Source organism: Rhinolophus sinicus, chromosome X, assembly GCF_036562045.2.
Source record: "Rhinolophus sinicus isolate RSC01 chromosome X, ASM3656204v1, whole genome shotgun sequence".
Classification (NCBI taxonomy): Eukaryota; Metazoa; Chordata; class Mammalia; order Chiroptera; family Rhinolophidae; genus Rhinolophus; species Rhinolophus sinicus.
Window position 1 is genome coordinate 4,209,366 of NC_133768.1, and position 20,026 is coordinate 4,229,391.

The 20,026-nt window shown below is 47.1% G+C and overlaps 1 protein-coding gene across 3 annotated transcripts in view; it reads left to right on the forward strand.

Moving 5' to 3' along the window:
* The window catches only part of PUDP (pseudouridine 5'-phosphatase), a 485,786-nt gene that overhangs the window by 170,608 nt on the left and 295,152 nt on the right, over positions 1–20,026 (forward strand). For all 3 annotated transcript variants that reach the window (XR_012493488.1, XR_012493490.1, XR_012493489.1), the window contains exon 5: positions 9,296–9,396. The gene's annotated coding sequence lies outside the window, so the exon portion shown is untranslated. The remainder of the gene's footprint in view (positions 1–9,295; positions 9,397–20,026) is intronic.

Genomic DNA, 20,026 nt, shown 5'->3' on the forward strand with positions numbered 1-20,026 from the left:
CCACGATACTGTGCTCTGAGAGAACGGCCTCCAGGAAGGCGAGGACACTGAGGGAGTTTAATGTCCTGTTCCTTGTGAGGAAGTGCAGGGCAGGATTCCGTGAAATGAGGCACCTGGACGTCCTCTCCCCAGGCCTTGTCAGACACGCCAGGCATCCCTGGGATCAAACAGCACGTCGGTGCTGGCTGTGTCAGCAGGCTGACTCCCATCCATCAGGCTTAAGGCTGGATGCAGGACGGCGTTTGGGGTGCTGGCAGGGACCGTGCTTTCCTAGCAGCTCTGGCAGTCGGCAGAGATGGAGGAGATCGCACAAGGAGGGAGAGAGGTTATTTGTATGCAGCCAGCGGGCTCGGGGGCAAGGCGCCAGCAAACGGTGGTCGTAGGTGACCACAGGCTGTTGACAGCACAACCCTCCTTCCTGAGAAGCCCGCGTCGTTGACCACTGGATCTGCCTGAGTTGTATCGACCAGTGACAGCAAGAGGCGGCCTGCCCAGCGCTCGTCCTGGAAGGCCTCATTAACAGCGGCTTGCCTGCTGAATTAGATCAAATTTAGTGTCCACCGAAATTAGTGCACCCGGGTCTGACCATCCATCAGCTCATAGTGGGAAATCCATTTTAAGTGGGAGGAAGCGAGGAGTCCTGTTTGAGAGCTGAAACGTTTCAGGGTAGAAAAGAAGTGCTTTTATTTATTTTTACACAGTGTGCAGGGCAGACTCAGAACAGATACATTGTATTCCTACCCACAGCTGAGGGCCGGTTTTTAAACATACGTAGTAACGAAATGTTATCTGAAAGAATGGCTGTTAAGAATTATTTGTGGGGTGGCTATTTTATTATTCCTCTAGTGAGAATTGAGACTTTTCCTCCATTTGATAAAGGTAACAGAGGACAGAACTGTACCACAGTTCGTTAGCATCAGGGGAAAAAGTATATTAGACTTTGAAATTCATTATTTAACTCTTTGAAGGGTGGAGTGGGGAGGGGGGGTTCCAAGTCTAAACTTCCACTAGAATCAGAAAGAAGAAAATCTAATCAGCGATCTGGCTATTTCAGATGTCACACCAGTTTTTGCATCTGTGATTTGTGTAAAATGTAATTGTTCTCATCACCTTCCGATTTACCAGTATATGTAGATTTTTAACGAAGTGATCTCCCTCTGTTTGGATTTCTGGGTCTTCTCCCAGGGAAGCCTTGGTCTTCTGTACGGCACTCTCTAAACCAATACCCATTTCATCTTTCTTGAGGAACTAATTAGCAGGAAAAAAGAGCTGTTACTGGGGCTGGCCCGGTGGCTCAGGCGGTTAGAGCTCCATGCTCCTAACTCTGAAGGCTGCCGGTTCGATTCCCACATGGGCCAGTGGGCTCTCAACCACAAAGTTGTCAGTTCAATTCCTCGAGTTCCACAAGGGATGATGGGCTGTGCCCCCTGCAACTAAGATTGAACATGGCACCTTGAGCTGAGCTGCCACTGAGCTCCCGGATGGCTCAGTTGGTTGGAGCGCGTCCTCTCAACCACAAGGTTGCCGGTTCAATTCCTCGACTCCCGCAAGGGATGGTGGGCTGCGCCCCCTGCAACTAGCAACGGCAACTAGACCTGGAGCTGAGCTGCGCCCTCCACAACTAAGACTGAAAGGACAACAAAAAGTCCTTTTCTTGACTTGGAAAAAGGCCTGGAAGTACACACTGTTCCCCAATAAAGTCCTGTTCCCCAGCCCCAATAAAATCTTTAAAAAAAAGAAAAAGACTGTTAATAAAGTCATATTAATGGATATGATATTAATAAATGGATATTTAAATGATGTTTATTAATATTAATAAAATACTGATTTATAAATAACCAAATAAATCAAGTTAGTTTTAAAGAATGATACTTAAAGGTCTTAAGACTTGATAGAATAAGGATACATTTTTCTTAAATCAGTGTATATTCAATTTCTGTTTCTTTTTTCCCAAGGTGTTTTTTAAAAAGAAATAGTCTTACCTTGTTTATTCCAAGCCTGATTTGATAGCCAAATATGCTATTTATATTTTGCTTCACTACCGTGTTTCCCGAAAATAAGACCTAGCCAGACGGTTAGCTCTAATGCGTCTTTTGGAACAAAAATTAATATCAGACCTGGTCTTATTTTTCTATAATATAAGACCGGGTATAATATAATGTAATGTAATAATATAATTATAATATAATATAATATAATATATAATATATAATATATAATATATAATATATAATATATAATATATAATATATAATATAATATAATATATACTGGGTAATATAATATAATATAATACCAGCTCATATATTAATTTTTGCTCCAAAAGATGCATTAGAGCTAATTGTCCAGCTAGGTCTTATTTTCGGGGCAACACGGTAATACTTTTTTATATGTAGAAATAGAAACCTTAAACATTTGCAAAAGCTGTTTTCAATACCTGGAGGTCATTAAATGTTAAAATATTTATTTTGCCACTTTAGCCAACTGTGTTTCAAATTCTTCCCAGAAAAATTCAGTCTCTTTGAAGGACAACTACTCTTTGTGGGTTCACGCTCATCACGATGAACTTAAGATCTGTTTTTGTAGGAACGAGGGTGAAGACTCGCAGTTAACCACATTTCACATCCCTGAATAATCTGTTTTACTTCTTATTTTAACCACATAAAGATATCACTTGGAGGTTGAATGGGTACCCCGTAATTTGCTTAACTATTATTTTGTTTGGTGGGTGTTTAAATTATTTCCAAACTTTTATTGCTATAAACAGTCGTACAAAAAAATAATCATGTGATAGCCCATGAACCAGATCCAAACTTTTAAAATTACTGTAGCTTTAAAATGTGATTGAATATCTGTGAGGCATCATTTTCCCGTTAATTACCTTACGGGATTTAACTGGATCCCGTGTCCTGAATTTCACTGGATCTCTTTGCATGTTTCCCCCCCCCCTACTCTTCAGAATCGTAGAATTAGCATGTGTAGTTCAAACATAAATCAGATAATTGTATATTTTTCTCAGATGTGAGCATGGACATGTGAGAATGATGAAAAAAACAAAAGTGTCACAGTCTGATACTCTCATCTGGAACACTTTTGCCTGGTAATACATTGGCTGTAACACCTGCAACAACAGGATTATGCCACGTGGTGACAGGCGTGACTATGGCAATCGTCTAACCATCAGTGCCACTGTGCCCAACTTCATCGAGCGCCCATGTCAAACAGGGTTGGCATTTGTGTGCTCACTCCTTCTCATCTCAGCCCCAGTCCCAGTGTTTTCATCTTGTTCCCCAAGTGGAAGATGACATTGGTTGATCACCGTACTTGGTTCGCTGATGCTGTGTGACACATCGGCACAGAATGTAGTGGCTTTTGAGTATAACACATGTTCATTGTCTCCCAGCTTCTATGGTTCAGGGATCCTAGAGTGGCCGAGTTGGGTTTTCTGGCTCTGGGCATCTTGTGAGGCTGCAGTCACGATGTCAGCTGATGCAACCGTCATTTGAGGGCTGGGGCATGTGCTGGCAGGATGGCACACTTCCATGTCTGTTGGCTGGAGGCCTCAGTGCCTTCCTGTGGGTTGGAAGACGGTGTCAGTTCCTTAACTTGCAGCCTTCTCCGTGGGGCTCCTTGACTGTCCTTACAAGATGGCAGCTGGCTTTCTTCAGAATGAGTAAACCACGGCAGAGAACAAGACAGACACCGCAGTGTATTTTATGACCTAACCTTGGTGTTCGTGCACCATCACTGTGTAACCAATAGTATTCTTTCGGTCAGAGAAACGAAGCCTGATACAATGTGGCAGAGAACTATGGAAGGGCGTGAATAGCAGGGGGGCAGGAACCTTTTAGAGCAGCGACCGCAGTGATAAGATCTGATCCTTCAGTTCTCACTCTGGAGGCAAATCCAGGCCACTTAAATCAGATTTTCAATTGCATATGGCCCAGTGATTGCCTTTTATAATTTGCCACATCATCAATACTTGCCATCCAGCCCTACAACGACTGTCGTGAATGTGGTTACTAAAATAACCTTCAGGGTTACTCTAAGAGCAGCCTCTTAATGTATTAAATGTTTTGAAAGCAACTTTTTGAATTATACAATTTAAATATTTTTCTCCTCCACGGTTAGTTCTTCATTTAGGTTGAAAATTGTTTCTCTAAACCAGTAGAATCCAAACTGTTTCTATAAAAATATGCCATCTGCTATGTACCCAAAAGAGCTCCATGGTGAAGTCTGAACAATCTGGACAAATACTTCCATTTTCCTGGACACATCTTACCCATGTATAACATCTCGACTTTATTCCAGAAAATTCAGAGACAGTGGGTCCTTTTTTAGATAGCTATTGTCTCTCTGTCACCCCCACCCCTGCTTCTGTCTTATTCTGCTTTAGATTACAAACATACACATACATACGACTGTATAATTTAGGAAGACTTGGATAGTCCAGTGATTTAACCAGATATAAGCTACAGAATTTAACTGGTTTTAAAGTGAATTTTTACCTCAATTCTGTATGCCATAAGTAGGGGCGTTGATCAATAGATTGATTGATGGAAAGTAACTTGAGGGTGTTTTAGCATATTTGCCGGGACACTTTTGATCTTTCCTTTTGTTCGTTCTTCCCCGGCCATAATTTGATTGTCCTTACGTGATAACTTCAGTCCAACGTCTCAGTCATAAGGACTGACTAATAAACACTTTTACATAAACACACACACACACACACACACACAACCACACAACCACACTGAACCTAATTAAAGCAAACTATTGTCCATTTCTATCTCTCAGCCAAATGTGTCATTTGTTAGGTACTAACGGCCTGCCTTCCGTTTGAGGAGTTCAGTGGTCCAGCAAACGGCACGCGTGCAGTGGGTATGACGTGGCTTTGGGCTAACGGTGTGGACTCAGCCTCCTCCTGCTTTCCAGGGGGCTGTGGTAGCAATGAACTTCACAATTCAGACGGTCGGGATGGCTCACAGTTGAAAGCCACTCGGTTGTCTGAAGATCAGTTTCCTTGTCGGGTGACCCGGGAAAGCTCTCACGCAGCCATGAAACCTTCTGTTGTGAATGGGAAAGGTCTTACTTTGAGGAGGGAGACTTACCCATGGCGAGTTTCTCACCCCATTTTCCATGGGAACTGAGAGTCGTTATTTCTGACTTTTGGACGTGGTACAGGCTCTAGTGCACCTCTAAGTCATTTTCTTCTTTATTCAAGAAATCACATTAAAAAGCTGTGGGGAGACAATTCTTCCTGAAGGTCTTGCACGTCTGCCTGTAGTACAGCAGAAGTCCTGACATCCTTTACGTCAGACTGCCTTTTCAAGGACGTTTGAACAGCTGACAGCCTTGGAAGAGAGAGACAAGTGTCTTCCTCTCAAGCCAGGGGCAGCTTTGCTTTCTCATTATTAGGCAGGTTTCCAGCCCATTCTACATACGTATCTCCGTTTCCCTGAGGAAAGAGTCCTTCCCATGTCATACAGCCCACTGTGTGTGTGTGGCCGTCCCTCAGCCCTGCTGGAATCTCGGGTCAGGGAACTGGCACGAATGCCGCTGCCCTGGCCCCTGCTATCCTGTGAGGAAAAGCAGCCTTTTTCCTCTGAGCTGGGAGTCTCTTGTCTTCTGCCATCATCTGTGAAGCTCTGGTCGGCTGGCTACTTGGATCAAAACTATGGTGAAAGCTCAGAACCTTCCCCGTTGTTAGCAAAGGCCTCCAAATGATAGCATTCCCATCGGAATATGAAGATGCTTTTTAAACCAGCTTCTCTAGAGGGAGACACGTTGCCTCCAACTGGTAGAATTCCCCGGGTGCGGGTCATGACCCAATATGCTCCAGAGTCTCATCAGCGGATGCTGGGGAGGGCGGTAGGTAGCAGTAGGTCAGGGGAAGGAGAGAAAGTGCACACGTGCTGGACTTGCACGGGATCCCACTGTCTCTGGAAGGTCCAGCCCATTTCGTGTTTTTCTAGCCAGTTCTGAATTCCGTGGGGTTTAGACCGCCCCCTTCTATCCTTGTCTATTAATCTGTTTGACATTCCCCATCACCAGCTTTAGCATCTCATGCTGCCACATTCTGCACAGGCATTAGTTGTAGACAGACCGAAGGGCATCTAAGCAGCGAGGGGATCTGATGCCGGTGGTCCTGCCAAGCGCCGATGGCTGCAGAGAAGAAGGGAGCACAGATGTATCCCCTTACGGTTCTGGACTTCAGAGATCTGAGGCTGGTCTCTGCGCGGCGTTGGCAGAGCTGTGCCCCTTTCTGGATCCATTAGGAAGCAGCCATTTTTCCATGGGTGCCACGTCTTCCCCCGCCCAATCCTGCTCGTGTCCCGTGCTTTCCAGGTAGAGATCCCGACAAGCCTCGTGCTTCCTACCCACCCTCTCGGTGTGCTCCCGGCAGAACCCAACCCCAGACACCACACTCTTGTCAAATATGCGAGGAGCAGCATCCGATGCACAGCTCGGGAGACGTTCAAATGAGTCCCTGGAAGAACTCAAAGATATTTATATGAAAACAAACAAAAAACAGTATCACTCTTTCAGGAGAACGTAGGGACAACTCTGTGTCTTCGAGGTGGCAGATTGCAGTTCACGGAAGTCTCCAGGACACATTTGCTTTTCCAAGGCCGTGAGGTTTCATCCACATTCACGCTCTTCAGACGTTGGCTGGTATTTCACCCCTGGGCAACGGAAAGGGAAATACCAGTGGGGTGAACTCTGAATCAAAATGAGTTTGTTTCTTCTATTCCCTTGAGCATCTACCTTCTCTGAAGGTGCTTGGCTAGTTAGGTGAAACTAGCTTCACTTGGACCAGGTCAAAATTGCTAAAACCATTTCTAGTCACTTGGTTGGTCAGTGAGAACAGCCATTTCAGTGTTCTACCCACATACCATAAAGAAAGAAGCAAATTCCTTACTGAAGGCTATGTCTACCTATTTATCTATTTGTCTTCTATCAGTAATCTATCTATGTAGCATCTATCTATTGCTTACCTAGCTATTATGTATGTATGTATGTATGTATGTATGTATTATCCATTATGTATTACCTGTCTATCATCTTTGCATGTATATATGTATCTGTATCATCACATCTATCCATCCACTATGTATCTATCCATGAATCTATCATCTCTCTACCTATTATCTATGTGTCATCCATTTATGTATTATCTGTCTGTTTGTTATCTATGTGTCTTCTATCTATCATCTATCTGTCTATCTACACACCTAGCTTAGATACACACATATCCTATCATTGCTCTTTAATTCTTTTCCTTCCCTCTCATCCCGTATCCGATCTATTATCAGGTCCTGCTGCCCAGCTGCCCCCTCCCCAGCCACCCCCACCTCTGTAGCCACGTGACCCTGAGCTCTCACTCCTGTCTGTCTCTCACTCTTTCCCCCTTGTCCCTCTCACATCGCCGACAGAGCGACTTTTGGCCGGAGCCATTCTCTCCTTAAAGCGCCCCCCCATCTTCCCATCAAACAGGATAAAATGCAGACTTGTCCCCCAGAGCTCAAGGCTGCCTGTGGACCCTGCGCCCTGCCCGTCTCTGGAGCCTTGTCTCTTTCTGCTCTCCTTGCTCAGTAGCTTCTTCCGTTCCCCTCAGTGACACACGCACCCTCCCCAGGCTCTTCTCGTCATGCAGAGGATGCAGGCGTCCTGTCTGCAGGAAACCTCCCTGACCACTTGTGGGGAATATCCCCTCCCCCTCCCCACGCGGCGTCACTCTTAATCCCCGTACCCATTGCGCCTCTGTCTTCCATTTCTTTATTGTCTCTGTCACACCAAACAGCAAGGTCTCAAGTAATTTTGCGTATGTGTCTATTTCTGTGTTTATTGTCTGCTCCCACTTCCGAGAAGAGGCTCCAGGACAGATGGATGGGTATCTGCCCTGGTCCCCGTCCTCTCCCCAAGCACTTCAGACATTTATCAGCCCTTCGTTGGTGTTCAAGTAGTTCCTGAATGGAGGCTGGGTGGTGTTGTGAAGTAGAATGATGTAAAAAACTTGAGGGTACCTATGAACTAGTTTTTTGTTTTATTCTCCGTTAATAAATACAGGCTTTAGGAACACAATTCCCATAGCCAGCGTGCAATCAGACATCGTTCTGATTTACGATTCCTAAATGTAACTTTCCCCAAGCTCTTGGCAGTACGTACCGCGATCATCACTGAGTCCAATGGTTTAAGTAAGAGCCAACAATTTACCTATAACTTTATAATAAGTTTCAGCATCAGAGGCAATTAGTATTGGAAACAAATTAATTAATGGCCATACTGTTCCGTCCTCGACAAATAAGAAATTACAGTCCAAATTGTGTCTCAGGTAATTACACTATAAACACCAGGAAATTGTGTAAAAAGAGTTTCGGGGAAAATAATTACCGACAGTTACATAAAGGGTTGTGTAACAGAGGGAAGGTAATTTCCCCTCTTCGCTTCTGTGTCCTCTTCTGAGACTCTCTAATAAAAGACAGATTAGCACAAGGAGAACAGGCAGTTTATTAACACGTGTACCTCGTGTCGACGTGGGGGAGACCCAGGCACAATGCGGACTCAACGAGGTGGCTTACAATTCAGCATCTTAATGCTGGAAGGGGACGGAGGGACTGGAACAGGGCAGGAAACGGTTTCTAGGAAAGATGACCAGGCCCTCAGAAGAACGGGTGAGAGGTGTGGTGGTTTGTGACAGTTTGGGTGTGTGAGATCCACGGTGACCCTCGGGGGAGGGCATTTGTGACAGGGGAACTCCTTTGGAGGACCAGTCTTCAGGAAGACATGGGCAGTTCAGGGAAAGCCTTTCGCTGCATTTGCTATTTTTCAAGTGCCTACAGCTCAAAATACTCCATCTATCGAAATGGCATGTTTTGGGGAAGGGGTGCTGTCCTGAATTCCTCCCGTCATATTTTGGGGTGGCATGTTCTGCGACCCTTCAGTTGCGTCCATTGGATTGGATTCAGCACAAATGCCACAGAATTTTTTTTTTTTTTTTTAAATAATAACATTGCACAACACAAAAAGCAAAACACCATATAGGGCTAAGACACCAAGAAGTGGGAAAAGTATCTCCACCAATGACATTTTCTGTGTTTCTTCCTTGGCTGGTTGCATGAATGAAGAGTTCGGCATCTCACTAGGTGCGTGGTCTGTACCAACCCCTGAAAGCGGACACACACGCGTGCCTCTGTTTCTGTTTAGCAACCAGCCCAGGGTCTACAGGGTGTGTGCTTGAGGCCGGAGCAGAGTTCTGTCCTTTCATCGTCACATACATTGTGTTTTATTGTAGGCTATTCAAGACTACATGTTGGCTGATTCCTGCATGGGCTTTCGAGCAGCAGTCCAATCGTTTCTGGGCTCCGTCTACTGTGATGAAGTCATCTAAACCAGGTAACCGTGCGAAAATTGGCCAGTGACATACGGGGTGGGGGTGGGGGGCAGCCATTGTTACACTCTTCTGGTACACATGGGGGTGGGGGCTACAGGGGGAATGGTCAAGATGCAAATGGAGACTATACTGGGAATGCCTCCCGGCATAGTCCGGAGGAGGAAGTCGGGAAAAGCACGAGTCTGGGAAGGAACAGAGTGAGTTTCCGTCGACTGAAGTTGGGAGCGGGTGGTGGAATGTTTTGTAAGGTCCTGGGGAACACGAGCTGTGGGGCTCAGCTGGATGCGATCGGACCCGGGCTGCCTGAGAATGGCAGTAACCGTGGTTCAGGCGGGCGAGGGAGGGATGCCCGCCATTCAGGGTGGACAGGATGCTTCGATCGGGTACCCTGAGCAGTGCAGGGCTCTGCTAGCCTCCTCGGAGGTCTGTGGGTGCTGAGACTCAAAGTGGCGAAGAGTGTGTGAACCAGCCGAAGTGTGAGCTCAGTCTTTTCCCACAGGATACCCAGGAAGGCGGTGCAAAAAAAGTGATCAGACTCTCTACAGGGCAACAGAAATGATTGAGATTAAGGGAAGGTGTCCTTTTCTCTGCTTTTCTGTAGTTCTTCCCTTTTTTTTTGTTTGAGTGACTGCTGATGGCGTCATTCAGAGAAGCTGTGATCTGTACAAGACAAGCCCCCTTCTTAGAAGATGTAATATCTTATTTAGATGTTACTGTCTTGATGTGGGATTCACTGGTGTTAATGAACAAATACCTTGTGTGTGTTTCTCTGCTTAATGTCTGTTCCTGCTCCAAGCTTTTAAACGCTAACACCCAGGCAGGGGGCACCACTTTCCCACTGAACGTACGGCACTGCTGACAAGCATTTCGTTTGGGCACATAGTAGGTGGTCAATAAATAGTTCTTGAAGAAGTGAGCTGTACAATAAACATTACGGGTTTTAGAAAGGGAGGGAGCAGGCAGTTGAGTATTCCTGGTGGAGGCTGGACCGCATTGAGATAGTATGGTCAGTGATGGCTGAGATTTAGAGAGAAATCCCGTGGACGTCCCTTGATGAAAATGAGCAAGGCAGGTTCTGGTTACGTCATACAGAATCTGGAAGGAAGTGGAAAAGAAAGTCTCATTCTTGAAAGGGGGAGGCGTATGGCAGGTGAAAAACCAGCGCCCTACAAATGCGTTTCTGTGAGACGCACGTCTGTTTAGAAAACACGCTGCTCCATTTGTCCTTACGTAGGAAATCCCTTCGTTACAAAGCTACTAGGATTTGTTTTCTTTTTGTTTTAAATTTAGGGTGGGTAGGGGAAGGTGTGATGGAAGCATATTAACATGCAAACATTTGACATATTGCTCATTTCTTGTTCCAAGTTAACATCTTGAGGGGAAACTAAGTGAAAACACAAGTTGATCACATGAAGGAATTAAAGAGGAAAATTGGTGACAGTAAATTTTCCTCGTGGTTATGGTTTAATCGGGAAGAAGTATCAGACATACAGAACGTGGGACGTTGGAACACTATCCCGTCACATAACGCAATTAAAGAGCAAGAAGTGTCCATTTCTATGAAAATGAAAAAAAGCACTAAAAAGCGATATATAATTTGAAGAGGAATGTTCAAATATTGAAATGGAAATTCTCTTGGAAACGCAGCCCTGGGTAGTAAGGAAACTCGCTAGTGGATTTTCTTACCTGTATGTAAATCATTTGCAGAGTAAAAACCCTTAAAGTTAAAGCAAACTCTAGCCACAGGTCATGTAATGTCGTTTGACTTAGTCATTTAAACGGGGACCTGTACAGAAGGAGCTGCTTCTAAAATTAGCTAAGAGCGACGGTAAGAAGAAAACTCCTTCTGAGTTACCACCGGTTGAATCAAATGAAACCAGAAGTAATGAATTACTCTTGGATACAATGTTGAGATCGGCGGGAGAAAGGATGGCCCTCAATGCTACCCTGTGTGTCTCTGGGGAAATAAGTTTAGTTATTCACGGCAGTCATGTAAAACATATTCATGGAGAGACTCCGTGTTTCCGGAAAACTCTGTGGAGCCGTTGTCCTGGGGGTTAAGGTGGTGGCTTTGCATTTTGCATCTGATTCTGTCCCTGAATTTGTGTCAGTGTATCTCACCCGTCCTTGCATGTATAGTCCAGTCTGTGCAGTGGCTGCCTTACAAAGATGTTCTCGGGTCTGGTGGCTACTGCTGAAAATGAGAGGCAAGCCTACACACGTGGTGCCCTCATTTTCACTCTGCAGTGTGCAGAGATTAAGCCCTGACCTGACAACAAGAGTACGCGTTCCAAGACGTCAGTGTAAGTGGGGCAATGCACAGAGAGATGATACTCAAAGGGGGGCTTGGACAGGCTGTCAGGGAGCACGTCTATATTCCTGTTGATTGGGAAATAAGTTCCTGAAGTCCGTGTCAGGCTAAAGCAAAGGCTAGACGTACAATGTGCAGGACGGGACAGAATGTGCCGGTGCAGGACAACGGAAATGAACAGGCAGTGCCCTCCCCTGTGGGAGAGAACAGCTCATGGAGTGAAGCTCTAGAACTCCTTTCCTCGGGCCCTCCGTTCTCTCAAGTCTAGTAAATCTGTTTCCGGGAGCGTCCCAGGAATAGAATCTCGTTCCAGCAGGGGTCAGCCCTGACCTCCGGGATATGCGTCTGCTTGTGTAACCCGGTGCTCACAAGCGTGGGCATGGGAAGCATAAACACAGAGGACAGCTGCCCCCGTTCCAGACAGAAACAGGTGAGACCCACAAGCCACAGGGAGGATGGAACGAGGTACACACCCTGCTGTTACTAAAGAGCGTTGGGTGACTGCATCTGTTCAATCTCTGCCCGAACCACCTACATTGCCTAAACATGGAGACAGTCCATTCCAGAATCCTAAATGGAAAGCTACAGCCACCTCCGATATTCTGTACGTGAGAAACCCATTCACCCCTGCACTGTGCACTCATTGAAAATATCCAGAGGGTAAGCGGGGAGGTGAGTGGGAGATGAGGGTAAAGGGGATCAAATATATGGTGATGGAAGGAGAACTGACTCTGGGTGGTGAACACACAATGGGATTTATAGATGATGGATTACAGAATTGTACACCTGAAATCTATGTAACTTTACTAGCCATTTTCACCCCAATAAACTTTAATTTAAAAATAAAAGAAGAAGAAAAAAGAAAATATCACCACCCACGTCCGTTGCCAAGTGGTTGCTTGGTGCTTGGGACGCCCGCATGCGTTCCCGGGCTCACCAAAGCCTTCTCCTCCCAGTTTGCTCGTGAGGGGGTGGGTTGGCAGTCAGCTTGGGGGCTCGGGGCTCTGATATGCTTTGTAGCAAGAGGGACCTCACTGAGCAATGCCTTCATTCGGGTAATGCAAACCCGCATGTCCTGGTGAATCAACCACATTTTTGTCATTTCTTCCACATAACACAGAATATTTATGGATTAAAGTTCTTCCAAAGGACCTTTGGAAGATGACCAGCCCGCTGTCCGTGGGTGGGCTCTTAGAGCGGCTGTTGTGTTTTTGAAAATTGGACGCCGGCGAAAGGCCAGTGCTAGGGCAGAGGCCATTCCCGGATATGCCCACGGTTGTGAGAAATCTTAGCCGGGTTTGAAAATGTGCCCGGGGCTCACAGATGGAGTTGTCCTGTTCCAGGCGCAGTTAGCATTTATTTCGAGAGGGGAAGGGAGAAAGAACTCAAGCATGTGAATGTCCCTGCGTCTCCTGGACCCAGTATTGCCCACGTCCCCAGGTTTTATGGACACATCTTAACACTGCGTACAGGCCAAATTTTGTCTGAGGTGGTGCGGGCATGATGTGGGGTTATGGGCTCCAGCAGTTTGGCACATTCACCACAAATAAGCCTCTTGCCAGAAGGACTTCCCTACGTATGTCTGCTTCCTGGGTTGCCAGCTCCTGGCACTGCTGTTTGCAGACAGGGCTCAACCTGCCCAGGTGTCCATAACCTCTCCTAGAGCCTTCTCTGCACCTCGATGTTACTGGCATTTGGGGCCAGGCGAGTCACCGTTGCGGGAGTGGGGACCGTCCTGGGCTCGGGAGGACATTTAGCAGCGTCCCTGGTCTCCATCCTCTACCTGCCAACACCATCCCTCAAAGGCCAGCAATGCCCAGACGCTACTACACATGCCCCACTGAGAACCACTTTCCTAGAGGAATTCTCTCCGTGGGGCTTTTACAAAGGAGGCGAAGGATGTATTGAAAGTTACGAAACTCATGCCCCAGAAGGAGACTCCCCGGCGTGTGTGACAGAGTTTCTGTTCCTGCCCCAGAATCAAAAGCCTCATCAGGAGTTCAGGTGCAGGCAGCTCAAAACACCCACCTTTAAACCTTGAGAGGATTTGGAAGGACAGGACCCTCTCCTGGTCTGACGAACGAATGCCATCTTTCTCCAGTGGGACTCGCCATCATGCTTGCTTGCGTCCTCGTGAGGTACCGTGTGTGTGTGTGTGTGTGTGTGTGTGTGTGTGTGTGTGTGTGTGTAGTTTCGTGCGTGGATATTTCCTCCCAATAGATAATGTTATAAGGCTTCCCTTCCTCCCAGTTGTTGTTGATTGTCGCTGCAGTCCTGGGTGCTGTGTGGGCATGTATGTGCACACTCGTGCTTAGCCGTGTGTCCCGTCCTCCTGACATGAGACAGTTGTGGGGGGGGTTACTTGCCATCGTTAATCCAAGGGGCCGCCAACACAAGAGCCCGTACAGAGCGCTGGGATGAGCCTTCCTTCCTGATTGCCTGGCACCACCGGGGCGATGCCTGAGAAGGTGCACCACCCTTGTGTCCGGTGGGGAGGCGGAGTGTCACACACGTGGCAAGAGGGCTGCTCCAAGGGCACTAGAATGGCTTGGGATCTGGGCTGTGTCCTGGTTGAACGTGCACGTACGCAGAGGTGCATGCAAGCCCCATGGGGGAGGGGGAAACCACCTGGCTGGCTGTCCCGGGCGCCCCCTAGAGGGGGAGGCCCAGGCGTTCCCCTCCCCCAAAGGGAGGCCGAGGCCTTCCCCTCCCCCAGAGGGAGGCCCCGGCGTTCCCCTCCCCCCAGAGGGAGGCCCAGGTGTTCCCGTCCCCCCACTCCTCACCCCTCCGTGGACCCGCTTTAGAACCTAATCAGCCATTGGGAGCTGATTGCTCCCTGCACCCCTGATTCTCAGGCAGCAGCTCGTGGCCCTGTGTCACCTGAGTGTCCCTGGCAGACACCCAGGCCAGGGAGACCACGTCCCCAGCACCCGCTGCCTTTGCCCGCATCCGTGCCCTTTCTTTCTGGGCACACGGGAACTTTGCTCACTCCCTCGGCACACACAGCACAGGGCTCCTTTTGTGGCGTGTTTGGGATTGCTGAGATTCCCAGCATTCCTAAGGGGGGCTGCACGGAATTACTGAGTGGCCCATAAAGGCCCTTGGAGAGTCTGGGAAATGAGCTGGGAGACCGGCCGGCACCCCGGGGATGATGATGCACCCCGTGTTGGCTTGGCCCCTCCACTCCCCCACCCCTTTCCTTTCTCAGTGCAGCCCCCAAAAAACAGCACATCCGCAGCAGGGGTCACCGAGCCCGCTCTGAGGAACCCCGCTGGACTCAGGGTGCCCCGCGCTGGTTGGAGTTGGTTTTCCCGTTTGGTATTCAGAGCTTTCCTGCCTTGTGTGGCGGCCCCACCGCTTTCCCCGTCAGCCGTGAACCGTGTCTGCATAACAAACGGCCTTTTGGGCTGCAGCAAACACCGACTGATAGATACCAACCCAAGACCCCTGCCAGCGCTCTCCCCGCTGGGCAAGGGGCGCCCTGCTTTTACTTGACCCTGCGTTAGGCAGCTCTGTTGAGAATGGTCTGCGTTTTTGAATGGTTCAACCCCTTCCAAGTTGAAAAGCAAGTGGGGTGCCCCCCCCACCCCCAGGAGCCTCTGCTGGCCATGACTGCCTTCCGGTGCAGAAAGGATTCCGTGTGCTCTGCTTCTGACACTCAGGGCCGCACACGGACCCACAGGGGCTGAAGCTCGCCTGTGCCCCTTGCAGCCCGCCTGGCCTCACCGTGTTTCTCCCACCCGGAGGGAGGCGCACATGAGTGCAGAGAGCAGAGCGTTACCTGTGGGAATCAGGAGGGGCTGCAGCAGGCTGGGGAGTCTCGGGACCTGGACGGAGGGCACCCACACGCTTGCACCCTCTTACCCGGGCGGTTCAGCCCCGTCACCCCCCCACACACACACACAAAGTCAGGGAGCGTTCTCTTCTTCCCCCAGAGCACGGCTCTCCTGGCAGATAAAGGATGTTTCCCGCCTTCCCTTCCCAGACTGCGCCCCTTGCAGATCTGAACTTTGGGGACAGCAAGGATTTGGGGGAGCAAAGGAAAGGAAAAAGCAGACACTCCCTTTTCCCAGGAGCAGTGGGAAGTGCTGTTTTGGGCACAGACCCCCCTGCCTTCCCATCTTGGCTCTTGAACACCTGCCCAAAGCTGCAGTCTTCAGAATCATGTTTTCAAAAGGCATCTTTACTGGAACAAGTGCGATTAGAAGTGTGTGTGTGTGTGTGTGTGTGTGTGTGTGTGTGTGTGTGTGTGTTGGGGCAGGTATCTTTTGAAGCTCTTAAAGCAGCACTGCAGCTGGTTATCTCTCGCTCAGGGCCCCCCTCAAGGCCTAGACGTTTTCCTAGTTTAGACGGGGAGCCAAAGCTTTTTACCTACCTGTTCACAGTAAGCGCTCTGGGAACGTGATGTGGGTTCCTGGTTTCCGTCATCTTAACCTGAGTGGGTTGTTTAGTTTTAGGATGTCTGTACACCTTATGTCACACATGGAGTAAGCTTCATAGGGCTCCGGTCTGCAGGGCTCAGCCGCTTTGTCCCATATGCTTCCTTCTTATCTGGGCTTGTCAATCATGCAAAACAGTGACAGGTCAAAATTGCTTTGTGTGAAAATGAGAATACAGGCAACATAAACGCGTTTTTTGCATTCGAAACCAAATCTGATCCTGTAAGGGTGATGCATTGCCCTATCCATGGCGTTTTTTTGTTTTTTTTTTAAGAAAGAAAATAAGCCAGAAACATACAATTTGCAGATTCTTCCTGAGATGAGCAGACACCCAGAAATTCTAAGGCATGCTCTCCAACAAGCACAGAAATCTGCACGCGTGACGAGGAAAGCTTTTGCAGGCCCCTTAAGAATTCAAAGCAAATAAAACAGCTGAGGTCAGACGTAGGAAAGCCTCTGCTGGAAGAAAATGAGGATATTTCCACTGAGGGAATCCTCTGCCAATGAACCTCCCGAAGCAGTGAATGTAGTTATAAAAAGCCCTCACGTGTTGCATTGTGCTTTGCAGCTCCGTCTGTTCTGTTTCTGCCTCCTGTGATGGGAGCAGGCCAGCCAGGGAGCACAGATACCCTTCAGTTCTAGATACTAGAGAGTCTGAGGACTGTGAGAGTGGACGCCTCATCCAAGCGTCATAAATATGGAAGAAATGGAGGGAGGCCGGACATTCAGAGAGCACGTAGACTGCAGATACTTCCCTCCCGCTTTGGGAGGAAAATCAACCCACGATTGGTGACGTGGCGATATTTACAACATACTGTGCACGCCCAGTCATCCATATGAACTATCTCTCTTGTGATGCAGGAAACTACAGGTGACCCTTGAACAACACAGAGTTGAATGGCGCGGGTCCACTCAGACGTGCATTTTTTTTCAGTACATACTGCACATGTATTTTCTCCTCCAATGGTTTTGGTAACATTTCCGCTCTAGCTTTATTGTAAGAATACACTCTGTGAGGTGTGACAATTAAGTTCGTGAACTCATCCTAGAAAAAGTGTTACCGTGTTTCCCCGAAAATAAGACCGAGCCGGACCATCACCTCTAAAGCGTCTTTTGGAGCAAACATTAATATAAGACCCGAGTAGGCAAACACAGTGTAAGGAGGAAAATGCCCAAACACTAAAATCTGCTAATTATTACTCAAAATTTAGCCAAAGGAAATATTCAGAGATGTGGGCAAACATTTAATGTCAAGAATATTCACTGAGTGTTATCTATATTTGGACCAAAAAACTGGGAAACACCAAATGCCCCCCAGCCCCCAAGGAATGGTTAGACATATAATGGGCTTGTTTTGTATTAGAATATCATCCTTATGTATGAAATTATACTTTAAAATTATGATTCATGGTCTGGAAAAATGCGCAAGATATAGATTTAAGTGAAAATATTGCCAAGTTACAAAAAACTTCAGAGGCTTTGCTTCAAGAGGTGCCTGTCCCTCTCTGTCCCCAGATATCTGAGTAAGTAGGTCTGGGATGGGAACCGAGAATTTACATGGTGACACGTTCCCAGGTGATGCTGACGCTGCTGATCCAGGGGCCCCCCAAATTTGAGAGGCTGATCACACATGTAACCTCCAGTATTTCTCTGAGCCTTTGAGAATATCCCAAAACTCACAAATCGCCATGAGCACGGCAGGGGTGGATATACGATCACGTCCAGCTCTGTGCAAAACGGCCCCCCTGTTCGAGGAGCACCTAGCAGTTCTGAGAAGCCCAAGACCTCTTTCTACAAACTGCCATCTGGGAAATGCTGCTGCAGGACAAGTTGGCATCTTCTGTACCTGCTCCCTCCAAAGCAACATGTCAGAAGCACCTGGAATTTGGTACAGTTTTCAGAGTGGCCCTAAATGTCCATGCCCAGGATGGGACACAGTCACCACACAGAGGTTGCTGACCTTTGAGTCCGACGAGATGAGAGGGAGCATGGTCCCTTCATCACGTGGCTCTTTGTCATCCTGACCCAGCAAGGGGCTGAGGTGTCAGCCCCACAATCAAGGTAAACTGCAAAGCGGACATCACATGCCCCCCGCAAATGTGCTCCTGAGAAACTCTCCCAGGTTGCATTTGGCTAAAACTAATGTCTCAGAAAAAGGGTCATGTGTTTTTCAAATCCATCCTGAGATGACTCGATTTCTATAAACAGTAAATCTACCCAGACCCCAAAAGATGCTCGTGACCTTGTGGAAAGAATGTCAACAGACCTCTTTGTACTACTGATAGGCTTTTTGTTCTTTTTTCTTTTGGCTTCTCTGTATTTCTCTGATAAATCATACTCAAATTTGTTTGTTTGTTTTCTCGACAAAGCTGGAAATACCAATGTAACTTTTAACCTGATGTGATCTATTCAAGAAGTCTGATGGGCGGGGACCTCCGGGGTCAAACATGAGATGGTTCCCAATACTGAGGTGATGGAAAATGATTTTCCCCGCTCTGTGTATCAAGCCGTTCGTGGGAATTTATAGAAGGGACGATGACTGTACTTGCAGCCCTTTTAAGCCTAACTTTGGCTTTCACATTGGCTCATAAATCATGAATCAATTACCATAACTATTTTAGAAAAACGAGGGCAGATATTTTTTTCCATTTTAATATAGTCAAAGGAAGATTTCCCAGCCTAGCCCACTTTTCTGAACTCCGTTAATCTAATTTCCATAGATTGAACAGTTACATAAATCAAGTGATTCACAAACAAATTGTACTAATGAATGAGGGAGCCAAAGCGAATGAAAGGGAAGCGATACTCACCATCATCGGGCTGCAAGGCATTGCGAAAACAATGTGTTTTTGTTTTGTTTTTGTTCTTAAAGTTTATTAGGGTGACAGTTGTTAGTAAAGTTACATAGATTTCAGGTGTACAATTCTGTATCACATCATCTATAAATCCCCTTGTGTGTTCACCACCCAGAGTCAGTTCTCCTTCCATCACCATATATTCGATCCCCCTTACACTCACCTCCCCCCCCACCCCCCTTACCCTCTGGTAACCACTAAACTATTGTCTGTGTCTATGAGTTTCTGTTTCTTATTTGTTTGTCTTATTCTTTTGTTGTTTTTGGTTTATATACCACATATCAGTGAAATCATATGGTTCTCTACTTTTTCTGTCTGACTTATTTCGTTCAGCATTACACTCTCAAGATCCATCCATGTTGTCACAAATGTTCCTATGTCATCTTTTCTTCCCGCCGAATAGTATTCCATTGTGTATATATACCACCACTTCTTCATCCATTCATCTATCGAAGGACATTTTGGTTGTTTCCATGTCTTGGCCACCGTAAACAAAGCTGCAATGAACATTGGAGCACACGTGTCTTTATCTCTAAATGTTTTCAGATTTTTTGGGTAGATACCCAGGAGAGGGATGGCTGGGTCATATGGCAATTCTATTCGTGATTTTTTGAGGCACCTGCACACTGCCTTCCATAACGGCTGCACCAGTCTGCATTCCCACCAACAGTGTATGAGGGCTCCTTTTTCTCCACAGCCTCTCCAACACTTGTTACTATTTGTCTTGTTGATGATAGCCATTCTGACTGGGGTGAGGTGATATCTCATTGTGGTTTTTATTTGCATTTCTCTGATGATTAGTGATGTTGACCATTTTTCATATGTCTATTTGCCATTTGTATGTCCTCTTTGGAGAAATGTCTCTTCAGGTCGTCTGCCCATTTTTCAATTGGGTTGTGTGTTTTTTTGTTGTCGAGTTGTATGAGTTTCTTGTATATTTTGGATATTAGCCCCTTATCGGAGGCACTGTTTGCAAAAATCTTCTCCCATTCAGTCAGTTGCCTGTTTATTTTGTCAATAGTTTCTT